Here is a 14,202-nt window from a genome sequence, read left to right as displayed (position 1 = left end):
CTATGGACTGTAGCCTACCAGGCTCCTCTGCCCATGGGATTTTCCAGGTGCATGCTAAGTCGCTTCGGTCACATCCAACTCTTCACCACCCTATGGACTGCAGCCCACCAGGCTCCTCTGTCCATGGGATTCTCCAGGTGCATGCTAAGTCGCTTCGGTCACGTCCAACTCTTCACCACCCTATGGACTGCAGCCCATCAGGCTCCTCTGCCCATGGACTCTCCAGGCAAGAATACTGGAGTGGGTTGCCATGCCCTCCTCTAGGGATCTTCCCCACCCAGGGATCGAACCTGCGTCTACTACATCTCCTACGCTGCAGGCATTCTTTACCCCTGAGCCCCTGGGGAAGGCCTATGGGAGTGACTAGGGAAAACTGGGTCTTGTTCTGGGGGGCAGGTTCTTGTTCAGTAAAGCTTTCATCCAATTATCCGCTGGTGAGTGGAGTTGCTCTCCCTCCCTGGTAGTTATTTGGCCTGAGGTGACCAAGCCCTGGGGTCTACAGGCTCTATCTAGGGTTAAAGGTGAACTCCAAGAGGGTTTATGCCAAGTGCCTGTCTCTGTGATGAGCCCCTGCCAACCTCTGCCTCAGCAGGAAGCCCTCCAACACTAGCAGGGAGTTTTGATTCAGTTTTCTGTGAGGTCACTGCTCTTCTTCTCTGGGCCTTGGTGTATGCAAAATTTTGTTTGTTCCCTCTAAGACAGGAGTCCCTGTTTCCCCCAGTCCTCTGGAAGTCCTACAGTCAAATCCCCCTGGCCCTCAAGGCCCTGAAGAATCCCAGTCCCTTTGCCAAATCCCCAGGCTAGGGAGCCCGACGTGGGGTTCAGAACCCTCACAACAGTGTGAGAACTTCTTTGGTATTATTATTCTTCAGTCTGCAGGTCACCCACCTGGTGGGTATAGGATTTGATTTTATCATGATTGCACCACTCCTACCATCTTGCTGCACCTTCTTCTTTGACTTTGGACGTGGGGTATCTTTTTCTGGTGGGTTCCAGCATCCTCCTGTTAATGGTTGTTCAATAGCTGGCTGCAATTTTTGTGCTCTTGCAGGAGGAGATGAGCCCACATCCTTCCATGCCACCATCTTGAACCAGAGTAGCTGTTGTTATAAATAAAGTTTTATTGGATCACAGTCCAGTCACACCTTTTGCTTCAGTTCAGTTCAGTCGCTCAGTCATGTGCAACACTTTGCAACCCCATGGAGGTCTCCCTGTCCATCACCAACTCCTAGAGTTTACTCAACTCATGTCCATTGAGTTGGTCCATTGTCAACTCAATGGACCATCTCATCCTCTGTTGTCCCCTTCTCCTGCCTTCAATCTTTCCCAGCATCAGGGTCTTTTCAAATGAGTCAGTTCTTCACATCAGGTGGTAAAAGCATTGGGGTTTCAGCTTCAACATCAGTTCTTCCAATGAATAATCAGGACTGATTTCCTTTAGGATGGACTGGTTGGATCTCCTTGCAGCCCAAGGGACTCTCAAGAGTCTTCTCCAACACCACAGTTCAAAAGCATCAGTTCTTCAGTGCTCAGCTTTCTTTATAGTCCAACTCTCACATCCATACATGACTACTGGAAAAACCAAACTTTGCCTAGACGGACTTTTGTTAGCAAGGCAATGTGTCTGCTTTGTAATATGCAGTCTAGGTTGGTCATAACTTTTCTTCCAAGGAGCAAGCATCTTTTAATTTCACGGCTGCAGTCACCATCTTCAGTGATTTTGGAGCCCCCCAAAATAAAGTCTGTCATTATTTCCCTTGCTTCCCCATCTATTTGCCATGAAGTGATAGACCAGATACCATGATCTTAGTTTTCTGAATGTTGAGTTTTAAGCCAACTTTTCCACTCTCCTCTTTCACTTTCATCAAGAGGCTTTTTAGTTCCTCTTCACTTTCTGCCTTAAGGATGGTGTTTTTTGCATATCTGAGGTTATTGATATTTCCTGGGAATCTTGATTCTAGCTTGTGCTTCATCAAGCCCAGCATTTCTCGTGATATACTCTGCATATAAGTTAAACATGACTGCTTTCTTGGTACCATGCAAAATGAATAGTTGGACCCTCAAAACCCAAAATATTTAACTCTCTGGCTGGCCCTTTACAGAAAACATCTGCTGACCCCTGATGTAGACCTTACTCTCCTTATCTTTAAAATGGGTCAACAAAACCATGACCTGCTTCATAGAGATTGTAAGGATTATGAAACACAATGAACATAAAAATGACTTAGCATTTATAGAAAACATTCAATAAATATAGTGCTTATTATGATTTTCTCACTGATCTTATCCTCCTTTTCCTCTAGCAGAAACAAAGTTTCATGCAAATCTAAGTAAACTACTTTAGATATTCAAGAGTAACTTATTAGATTTATAAATGTGTGTACGTGTGTTGTGTGTGTGTTTGGGGGGTGGATGGCATTGAGTTGAGTTATGGGAAACCAATAGATTTTAAACTCCAACCCATGTGCCAAGTGCCCTCCATGTGTTTCTTCACTTAATCCTACTACCCAGGGCACCTGAAGACTAGAAAACAAGAGACACAGAGTTGATGAGACCCAGTGAGAAAGTCGCTGAGCAGGGGCTGAAACCCAGCACGGTTTTCCTCCAGAATGCCTGTACTTCACGCTATAGGAGCGCCTGCCGGTGTCCACTACAGGCAAGCTCTTATAACACCGCGTATCTCCCCTGTGGTTTGCCAGGACGACCTGGTCAGTGCCTGTTGCCCTGCCTACTTATCTGTGGCAACCTTTTTCCTCAAGAGTGTCTGAGTCAATAAATTCCAGGATCTTCTCTACCACGTCAGCCCAGGATGGCTGAGACCTGTGTTTTGTCCACTGGGTGCATCTGAGGTGCTTACAGAAGAGCATGGCACATAGTAGGTGCTCAACAAGTCTGTTCTGAGTCAATGGATGGTAAGTGAATCATCAGTAACCCACCTGCAAGTGAGCAAAAGCCATGATGACTGTCCTGTAAAATGACTTTGGACACACAAGGGTGCCAGGCTCTTGGTCCCTCTCTGTGCTGTGACAAGCTGGACTCAGTTTGGATTTGGGACTTGATTCATGGGACTGAATCACCCACTTCACATCTGGCATGGTCTGGATGGCTCGCCCCGGAGGAAGGGGGTGAGTATTGTTCAAGGCCTCCTACAGGCTAGGGGTGTTGGTAGGCTGTGTCACGCAGGAGCAGAAATGAAACACATCAAATTGAGCCCTGGGTGCCTTGGCCGGAGAAAAGCGCGGTAGAGCATGTGCTCAGCACAGCCCTGACATGAAGGCCGGGCTGATAATCCATCCCTTTGATGCCCGCAGTGTGTCATGGGCCACCTTCAGCCTCAGAAGAAAGCCTGACCTTTGGAGAGGCTATAAAAAGACGGCCTAATTCACTGCTGCTTTCCTCTCCAGCTGCCTTTAACAAAAGAGAAAAGTGAAGGGCCTATGTTTCTGTGGAAGAAGCACAAAAGCAGCTCAGCATTTTGTGAAGCTGATGGCCAGAGCGCCCTGCCACAAACATGCTGCTGCCCAGGCTCAGGGCAGCCTGGTGTGGCCGGGGAGGCCCTGACAGCGGCGGGCAGGGGGGGCATCCTTTCACGCCCACCCCTGGCACCAGCAGACTGAGCTGAGGAGGCATTTGGGAAGGCTGCTCCCAAGGTCACTGGCAATGCCAGCTTTCAAAGACTCAGAAATCACATGTACGCCTATGGTGTGTTCACAGGGTCAGATGAAGACCGCCAGACCCTCCAACAAGAGCGTCCCAGGCTGCAATTGACCAAAACGTCCCAGAGGATGAGAGTTGCTGCAGGTTTCATAGAAAATGGGCTGTGTGTTCATTCTCGCCATCCTTTCCCGTGTGAGGATGCAACGGGGCAGGTTCCAGCATCAGCAGGGACGATGAAATCCACATACTGGGAAGGATACCTTTGGACTAGTTTCTCAAATTCCTGGAATATACAGCACTGTATTGATGCATGTGCTCAGTCAGTAGTTGTGTCCAACTCTTTGCAAACCCATGGACTGTGGCCGTCTGGGGTTCCTCTGTCCATGGGATTTCCCAGGCAAGAATACTAGAGTCAGTTGCCATTTCCTCCTCCAGGGGATCTTCCCACCCAGGGATCGAACCTGCATCTCCTGCGTCTCCTGCATTGCAGGTGGATTCTTTACCACTGAGCCACCTGAGAAGCCTGTACAATCTGTCTGTACACCTAGCTTATTTCTTCCAAGGCTGGATCCCACCACTGTGTTCTCTGGTTGAGCACTGTAAGGGGTTGTTTCTTGGGGCCATGTTGAAGGGGACAGCAGATTACCAGCTTCCATCTCATATGCAGCAAGATGGGGGCGTGTGCTCCAGACTCAAGCATAGATGGGCAAGTTACCTGCAAATTTCACATAAATTAAAAGCACTCCAACTGTGTTCCAGACCTGAACAGTTTCCATCCATTTCCATACATCCTAACTTCATTTCCAAGTACATGCTCCTGAACTATCTTAGAGGTACAAATGGCCAAATTCTAAGCCTTGTGGGGTTCAGTTTAGGGATGGGGCTTTGCTGTTCAACTCTTATAAGAAAACTAAATGGTAGAGATTTGGATGCCCGTTGGAGGGGGTTAAGATACCACCAAAAAGTGACCAGTATTCAAAACCGGCCATCTTTTCCAGGTCAGAAGGTTCCACCAGACCGGCTCATCAGTAAGTCAGTAGTTACAGCACCCTTGATGTCTTTTCTGAAAGGCCCTGTACCCTTGGCAGTTCTGGGCTCCTCTCTGCCTTGTTTCTTTTTGGTGTCTTTTTTTCCTCATCCAACAGAGATGCAAATCCACAGTGACCCTCCCTTGGGGGTCAAAACACGCAGGTCCTCTAGGCTTTCGAGGTGCATCACAGAGCCCTGCTTTCCGTCCTTGTGGGAAAGATGTCCCAAGCGAAGTTTACGGAGCGGGGGTGACCCTGGGGCATCGCGGCCAGGTTGCAGTCTGCTCCTGTCGGTAGAAGCGCCTTGACAACCGTGTCCTGAGCAGATGATCACAGGGCATCTGTTTGGGGCCGGGTACCAAGCAGTCCACGGGCTCAGTAAGGACTTCTTGTATCTTGCTACAGGCTTTCATTCTCCCCAGCCCTTCAGATTTCACAGGCTTGTAAAGTGAATTCAACAAATATTTATTCAGTGAGTGATTCTTGTGCCAGGCACTGGGGAGATAACGGGGCATGAAGCAGATAAAAGCCCTGCCCACATTTGAGAGGCCTGGGATCGCCGAGTTTTCACTTTGTTGTTAGCACTTCAAGAAAGAAACCCCTTCCTGTGAACATCATTGCTATCCTTTTCTCCTCAGAAGAAAATGACTACTTAAACCTGTAACAGAGTGGAAGGACATACTCTTAAAGGGCAGAATTTTTAAATGACTAAATGACTATATTAGAACCATATCATATGAAAATTTAAACTGTTGGGATTCAGCTATGACAAAAAAATCAATCAGCTAATATAAGAAAGAAATTGAAACATGTATTATATCATATGTGAAATGAATCGCCAATCCAGGTTCGATGCATGATACCGGATGCTTGGGGCTGGTGCACTGGGATGACCCAGAGGGACGGTATGGGAGGAAGGTGGGAGGGGGGTTCAGGATGGGGAACACATGTAAACCCGTGGCGAATTCATGTTGATGTATGGCAAAACCAATACAATATTGTAAAGTAATTAGCCTCCAATTACAATAAATAAATGTATATTAAAAATAAATAACTAAAGACAATAATTAACAAGGAAAAAATAAAAGAAATGGAAAGTTTTATTTGAGCCAGATTGAGGATTATAACCTGGGAACAGCCTCTCAGAAACCTACAAGAATTGTTCTCTTGGTTGGAGGTCAAGCATGGTTATAAATGTTTTTGAGACAGAAGGATGTACCGTCAATGATAACAACAGTTTCACAATTTAGCAGTACAGTAGTGGGTCTTGGGTCCTCCTGGCGCCTTAGAGGATCAAGAAGGGAAGTTATCTCCTCAGGAGTTGTCCTTTTGATGTTGGGAGCATACTGCTCTTTAGAACTGAGTAGGTGTTTCTGCCAGTGGGGAGGTTTGCTCGATGAATGACACAGATATACAACGCACAGTGCAGGCAGAGAGGAGGGCAAAGGGCAGAGAAAACTTTTTATGTTTAAATTTTTCTTGTCTTGCAGTACAATATGAACTTTAGTTCACAGCTACATAAAAATGTTTCCGGGTGTGGCAGAAAGCTCTTTAAATAGTATGGACTGTCCTGTTCATCACTTTACTTCAAGCTGAGTGCCCAAAGATACATATGATTGCCACAACTTGGCCCATAAACTCAAACCAACCACTTCCTCAGGTGCTCAACCACTAAAATTTGGTTTTTAACACTGGAGAAAACTCTGACTGTGACGGCCAACGGGGGACAGAGTATCAGTTTCTGCAACAGCAACCTCCTAACAGATTTTCAAATATTCCTTTCCTCTCTCAACATTATATTAAAAACATCTTCAAATATACAGATAAATTGAAAGAACTGTACAAAGAACACTGATGTACCCACATCTTCTGTTCTACCATTACTGTTTAGCCTGACAGCTTTCTCACATTTGTATATTCCTCCATCCCTCTCTCCATCTTTCTCATTTTTTTCAACATTTTGAAAAAAAAAAACTGGGGGCTGTACTGCACAGCATGGGGGACCTTAGTCCCCCAATCAGGAACCAAAGCTGTGCCCCCTGCAATGGAGGCTCGGAGTCTCAACCACTGGACTGCCAAGGAGGTCCCCGTCTTATTTTTGTTACATTTCAAAGGCAATTGCTGAGGCAGCACATGTCAGCATATGTATTACTTACTAGAATCTGATGTATGTATGTGTGATTTCTTGGAGGCAAAATTTAGATACAGCGAAATGCCCACACTTGAAGAAGATCACTTAATGAATTTGAATGTAAGTGTGATCTGAGCCCCTATGCCGATCTACTTTGAACTAAATTTGACTTTCTTTTGCCATGTGCTGATTTTCAAATGTCCCTACCCTGTGAGTCGAGATTCCCCTGTGAATTGAGCTTTATGAAAAATTCCCTTCATATGTCTTATTTTGGTCTGTTGCCCCAGACCCAGGAAAACATGCCCATTTGAAAACATGAGGCAGTTTGCGTATGGGGGGTGGGAGGGTGGGCAAAAATACCAGCTCAGGAATACCCAGGAAGCATGGGTTTGAATCTCATCTCTACCACTTTCTAGCTCTATGACCTTGGGCAAAGTATGTATCCTATAGCTAGTCCTCAGTTTCCCCAGGGACTGTGGATAAAAATAGACCATCTCTCATCAGGTTGTTCCGTGTGGTGGAGGCTGAATGCGGTTAAATCATGCAGAGTCCTAATGAGAACATCCCTTGCTGAAGGGTGAACTCTCAGGACAGGCTGACCCTCATCACCACCCTGCGAGCAGGCAGCAAGGACGAGAGGCCTGCAGCCAACTCATTAACTTTATAGACAATTGACTTTGTGCCTTTTGAACTCAGTCTTTTTATGTTCCACTCAGCTCTGAGTCTCCTTGGCCTCCTTGGCCCTCCAGCCAGAAATGTAATGACTGTCAAAATTCTCTCTATGACATCACCAGGCAATGTCTGGGGAAGTCTGTGTTCGTAAAATGACTCAAACTAGAGGAGCTGTGGCAGGTAGGGGTTGGTTGCTTGCTCTCTAACTGGGTGGGATTTATAGTGTAAATCCCACGGCCTTGAGTTTAATATTGCACCATTTTATTGGCACCAAATTGTATTACAGACTCAGTAGCTCTCTCCTAGCCCTTCATCTCTGCAAGACGGAGCTTCCCTTTGACGGATGCTGGTTTCATTATTCACGACTCTTATATCAACAGAGGCTTTGAAAATGGAGATCAGGAAAGAGCATTTTCTGGTGAAAAGCTCTTTATCAGTATGGAATTCCTTTGGTCCACTTCTGAAATAGATTGACTTGTTTTCACTGTCAGTACTGAGCAGTGCACTGGACAGGTGTAGTACCTGCTCACACAAAAAAAGCACCTCAGGATATATTTAGAAATATAAACATTTAATGAGTAATCACACAAAAAGTGAATCACAATTAGAATGGAGCCCATTGATCAGATACTGTTGCTTGCCTACTATGGCAAAGTCTGATGACTGTCTTGGGGCATTTATTCTCTTTCTTTTCCATAGTAATGAAACATTTATTCTTAGCAAGATGCTTGCTACCTATGATAACGACATTTCCCAGCCTCCTCTGTGGCTATATGTGGCCATGTACAATTCTGGGACTAATCTATTTTTCAAGAAAATATTTATTTATTTGGCTGCACCAGGTCTTAGTTACAGCATGTAGGATCAAGTTCCCTGACCAGGGATTGAACCTGGGTCCCCTGCATTGGAAGCTCGGAGTCTTAGCCACTAGACCACCAGCGAATTTCCTGGGACCAATTTCAATGTGCGGAGGGGTTCCCCCGCCCCCACACTTGCAAGAAATTTTCAGACACCAGTTGGATGTCCTACAATTCAACTCAGTTCTGACATCTGCCTGGAGATAGTGTTGGATCCCACAGGTTAAGGACTCCGTTTCCCCCTGCCTCTCCCCCATCAGATACCAGTTATCACCTGTGCTTCTGACTGACTGGCTATAGATCGGATGTTCCAACAACCCCCATCCCCATTTTGGGTTTGGTCAGCTTCCTAGAGCAATTCATGGAACTCAGAGAAAGCTTTTACTCACCAGAAGCGCCTTATTTAAAAGGCTGTAATTCTGGGACAGCCAGATGGAAGGGACGCACAGGGCAGGGTGTGTGGGCCGGAGCTCCCATGCCCCCTCCCAGCACACCACGCTCTCTGCACCTCCATGTGTTCCTCAGCTGGAAACTCTAAACCCCATCCTTTTGAGTTTTTATGGAGACCTGATTACATAGGCCCTGGTGCTGGGAAAGATTGAAGGCAGGAAGAGAAGGGGATGACAGGGGATGACATGATTGGATGGCATCACCGACTCAACGGACATGAGTCTGAGTAAGCTCTGGGAGTTGGTGATGGACAGGGAGGCCTGGCATGCTGCAGTCCATGGGGTTGCAAAGAGTCAGACACAACTGAGCAACTGAACTGAACTGAACTATTACATAGGCACAATTGATTGAATCATTGGCCGCTAGTGGTTGAGCTCAATCTCCAGCCCCCTCCTCTCCATGGAGGTCAGGGTGGTGAGACTGAACATTCCAACGCTCTAACCAGGTGGTTGGTTCTGGCAACCAGCCCCCGTACTCAGGTGCTTCTAAAAGTCACCTCGCTAACAACACAGGACACCTTTGCCTCTTCCATCACTTAGTATATTCCAAGGATTTTAGGAGCTCTGTGCCAGGAACAGAGATGAAGCCCAAATATATATTTCTTATTGTAAGTCACAATATCACACATGTGTCTAAGTCCTGGCCAAGGTAATGTGCAGAAGCAGCATGTGCAATTTTATGTCATGCTCTTAAAAGGAAGAGCGTGCCCTCTCTTTGTACTTCTGCTCCCCTGTGGGCTGGAATGCAGGTGGGGGTGGGCGGAGCAGTCAGGGTAGCACCTGGGTGTGGTGGGTCAGTGAGATGGAGGCAGTCTGGCCCCCAACCCCATGACTGTTTCAGGAGAGACAAACTGCTATTTTGCTTCAGGCACGGTCATTTCAGGTTTTTCTGTAACAACAGCAGAACTTACATTCTAATACATTGATCTATCACCCAGTCCCCTTCTTCCTTATTAAGAGAGCCCCAAATTTATTCAAGCATCAACTCTTAACACAGATGACTGTACCCCTAACTCAGAGGTAAATTTTTGTTAATATAAACCAATCAGGGCAATGGGCCTGGACAAGATGTAATTCTTGGCCTGGACAAGATTTAATTCTAGGCCATGAAAATTGCTGAAAGTTCTGCTGGGGGATTTCTGTGAAATTTTCCTTGTTCTAAAATAGAGATCCAAGGGAGACGGCCACCTCTCCCTTATACCTAACGTACCAGGCAGGGTGTTAGGTCCGTCTTCTGATGGATGCTATTGTGTCTGGGTATGATGCTTGGATCTGTGGCAGTTATTTTGTAACCAGGAGGAGAGCTAGTCTATAGCTGGAAGGAATCTGACGGCATGATTGAGTCAGTAAATTACATGAGCCTAGAACCATTCCACCTTCAGACTTCCAGTTTGTAAGGTTGTAACATGTCCTGGCCAACCCGCGGGGACCCTGGCCGTTCTATCAGCCAGTGGGGAAGTGTGGCCAGTTAGTGCCCTGTGGGCACACTCTCACAGAAGAGGGGCAGGAGATGGGAAGGACCCATCCCTTCAATTGTCTGCCTTTTTCCTCCCACGGAGATCCAACCAGTCCATCAGTCCTGAATATTCATTGGAAGGACTGATGCTGAAGCTGAAACTCCAATAATTTGGCCACCTGATGCGAAGAACTGACTCATTTGAAAAGACCCTGATGCTGGGAAAGATCGAAGGCAGGAGGAGAAGGGGATGACAGAGGATGAGATGGTTGGATGGCATCACCAACTCAATGGATATGAGTTTGAGTAAACTCTGGGAGTTGGCAATGGACAGGGAGGCCTGGTGTGCTGCAGTCCACCAGGTCACAAAGAGTCGGACACGACTGAGCGACTGGACTGGACTGAACTGAAGATATTGTGAAGGGGCTCTGTGCAGCCTCGTTGTTGGCTGAGGGGCCTGCTGCGTTTGCAGCAATGCTGTGACCAGCTCTGTATGCCTCGTACTGTATGTTCCCCTTCCTTCCCTGCTCCCCCTCTGCCCTCACTCTTGCTTCCTAGGTTTTGCACTCCCAGTAACATATTCATACGCAAGCTATACTCTTAGATTCTGTTTTTCAGAGAACCAGGCTAAAAATCCTTTCCACCCCTGAGTCTGGGTTGCAAGGGAGAGACACACTCATACGATCTCAGAGCCCGGTGGGGATGGCAAGTATTTCACAAGTGGGGAGTATTATCAGATTCATGGGAACTGAGGCAGCTGCTCCGAAAACAGGAAGGGGGCCTGGAATTTTATCTGGGCTGCTCTAATGCCCCCGTATCAACTCTGATACCCACCATCCTCGGATCAGCTGCTTGCTCTCCTGACTTCTTCTTACCCTCCTCTGAACTGCAATGATTTCTGTTTCCTTAAGGCCTCTGCCTGTTCCATCCTTCTGCTTATACACGAAGTGAAGTGAAGTGAATGTCGCTCAGTCGTGTCTGACTTTTTGCTACGCCATGGACTACACGGTCCATGAAATTCTCCAGGCCAGAATACTGGAGTGGGTAGCCTTTCCCTTCTCCAGGGGATCTGCCCAACCCAGGGATGGAACCCAGGTCTCCCATATTGCAGGTGGATTCTTTACCAGCTGAGCCACAGGGAAGCTCACTTATACGTGGCTTTGGCTTAATTCTGAACTCTGCTTCTCCATGGCTTCTGTGTCCCATTCAGACTCCCCAAGAGAGAAGATAGGTTTGGGTCCCTGGGTCACCATCAAGTACTGGGGGACACTGTTGGCAAAGCTGGGTGTCAGGCCCCCATATTACAGGCTGCCCTGGCCCAGTCACTTGAGAGTAAGTGTTCAGACACATTTGCATCAACTTGATTTTGCTGTGATGTTCACCAAAGTGATTGATGGGTGTGTCTCTCTGAAGAGACGACAGACTTGTGTGGGTATTCTGAGCTGCATGCCATGAGCTGTGTAGTAGAACACAGGAGAACCCACAGGAGAGCTTTAGAAAAACAAGAGATCATTTATCGCAGATACTCTGAGAATCACTGGAAAAGTTGCAGGAAAGGGCTCTGAGCTCAACTTCCAGAAAATGTTTCCAAGCCACACAGCAGAACCTGGTCAGCACTTGGCAACTGAAGACAAACATAAATTAACCTGCCTTCCCAGAATGTGCCCTTTCTGTGCTACACAGACACACCCGAGAGATATTGCAGGTTAAGTTCCAGCCCACTGCAATAAAGCAAATATCACAATAAAGTGAGTCACAAAACTATTTTTGCTTTCCCAGTGCACATAAAAGTTATGTTCACACTATACTGTAGCCTATTATGTATGCGATGACATTATGTCTAAATAAACAATGTACACACCGTAATTTAAAAATACTTTATTGCTGATCATCATACTAGCCTTCGAGTCAAAGCAGTAACATCAAAGTTAACAGATCACAGATCACCATAACAAATATAATAGTAATAATACAGCTTGAGATATTATGATAATTACCAACATGTGACAGAGATACCAAGTGAGGAAATGCTATTAAAAAAAAAAACGGCACCGATAAACTTGCTCACAGGGTGATCAAACACATTAAATTTGTTTAAAAAAAAAATCCATGAGGCAAAGTAAAGCAAAGTGCCATAAAACGTGTGCCTGTAAAACCTTTTACAGTGTGAAAGGGAACGAAGCCGAGGGGTTCAGAGTTCAGCTCCAGAGTCAGCCTTGCCAGTGGTGTGACTTTCTCATCCTGTCTCTGCCTCGCTCTGCCCATATGTGAAATGGCATTGATAGCTGGGCTGGTTCTGAGCTTCTCTGCAGAAACCACAGGGCAAGAGCCGAGTCCAGGAGGCACATGGTATTTATCAAAGGGCTCTGGGCACTCGTACCTCAAATATCTTTGTATAGACATCCTTTCCACAAGCATTTTCACTGCAAAATTAATTGGTCATGAGGCAATTTTACTGTAAAAGATAAAATAACTGGTTGACAGTTGGGTTTGACTGTTGGCTTTCAACGGGTTGACAGTTTGGTTTCATTTCTCCATTAACATAGGACTGTCCTTCTTCCATCCCGTCAGTCTCAGCCCTCATGATCTGTACAGTCACGAGCAGGCGTGGCGGTCTTAAAATAGAGGATGATGACAACTATGTATATGGACTTGATAGAAAATATGGTGATAAAATTTACTGCAAGTGTGAAGTAAGAGAGTAAGTCAGAGCACGTAATTATGGCTCAGTTGGTAAAGACTTGGCCTGCAATGTAGGAGACCCAGGTTCGATCCCTGGGTTGGGATGATCCCCTGGAGAAGGAAATAGCAACCCACTCTAATAATCTTGTCCGGGAAATCCCATGGACAGAGAAGCCTGGTGGGCTACAGTCCATGGGGGTCTCAAGAGTCCGACACGACTTAGCGACTAAACCACCAGACGGCAATAGAACATGATAACAGGTCAGTCTGCAGATCCTTTGGTGATTTGAAGGTACAGAGTTGAACCCACACCTTCTGCAGAACTTTGGAACATCTATCAGGGGACATGCAACAACCTGCCAAGAACAAACAGCTTTCCCAACACGACACAAAGCTCAGGTACAAATATGCATCCTAGTATTTGGAAGCTGATACCCCTCTTAAAGACAAAAGAAATTTTAGAGAAAAAGCAAAGCTGAACAGGCAGGTGAGACCAAAGCAAAAGAAAGCTTTAAAATATAAGAACAAAAGACTTGGAGGACAAGTGCTTCAGCTCAGTTCAGTCGCTCAGTCGCATCCGACTCTGCGGCCCCATGGACTGCAGCACTCCAGGCCTCCCTGTCCATCACCAACTCCCGGAGCTTATTCAAACTCAAGTCCATTGAGTCGGTGATGCCATTCAACCATCTCATCCTCTGTCATCCCTTTCCCCTCCTGCCATTAATCTTTGCAAGCATCAGGCTCTTTTCAAGTGAGTCAGTTCTTCACATCAGGTGGCGAAAGTTTCAGCTTCAGTGTCAGTCCTTCCAATGAATATTCGAATTGATTTCCTTTAGGATTGACTGGGCTGATCTCCTTGCTGTCCAAGGGACTCTCAAGAGTCTTCTTCAACACCGCAATTCAAAAGCATCAATTCTTCGGTGCTCAGCTTTCTTTATAGTCCAACTCTCACATCCATACATGACTACTGGAAAAACCATAGCTTTGACTAGATGGACCTTTGTTGGCAAAGTAATGTGTCTACTTTTTAATATGCTGTCTAGGTTGGTCATAACTTTTCTTCCAAGGAGCAAGCATAGTTTAATTTCATGGCTGCAGTCCCCATCTGCAGTGATTTTAGGTACAATCTATAAAATAGAATCACTATCTGTGAAGTATTAACCATAAATTGGCACACATTTTAAATGTATTCAAATACATTTGTATTTTGCCATAAAGTCTTTTAAATTTTATTTATTTCTCATGTTTCATTATTTCCTTTTTAATGCCC

Source organism: Ovis canadensis, chromosome 24 (assembly GCF_042477335.2).
Source record: "Ovis canadensis isolate MfBH-ARS-UI-01 breed Bighorn chromosome 24, ARS-UI_OviCan_v2, whole genome shotgun sequence".
In the NCBI taxonomy this organism is placed as follows: domain Eukaryota; kingdom Metazoa; phylum Chordata; class Mammalia; order Artiodactyla; family Bovidae; genus Ovis; species Ovis canadensis.
This window is presented reverse-complemented; position numbering follows the sequence as displayed.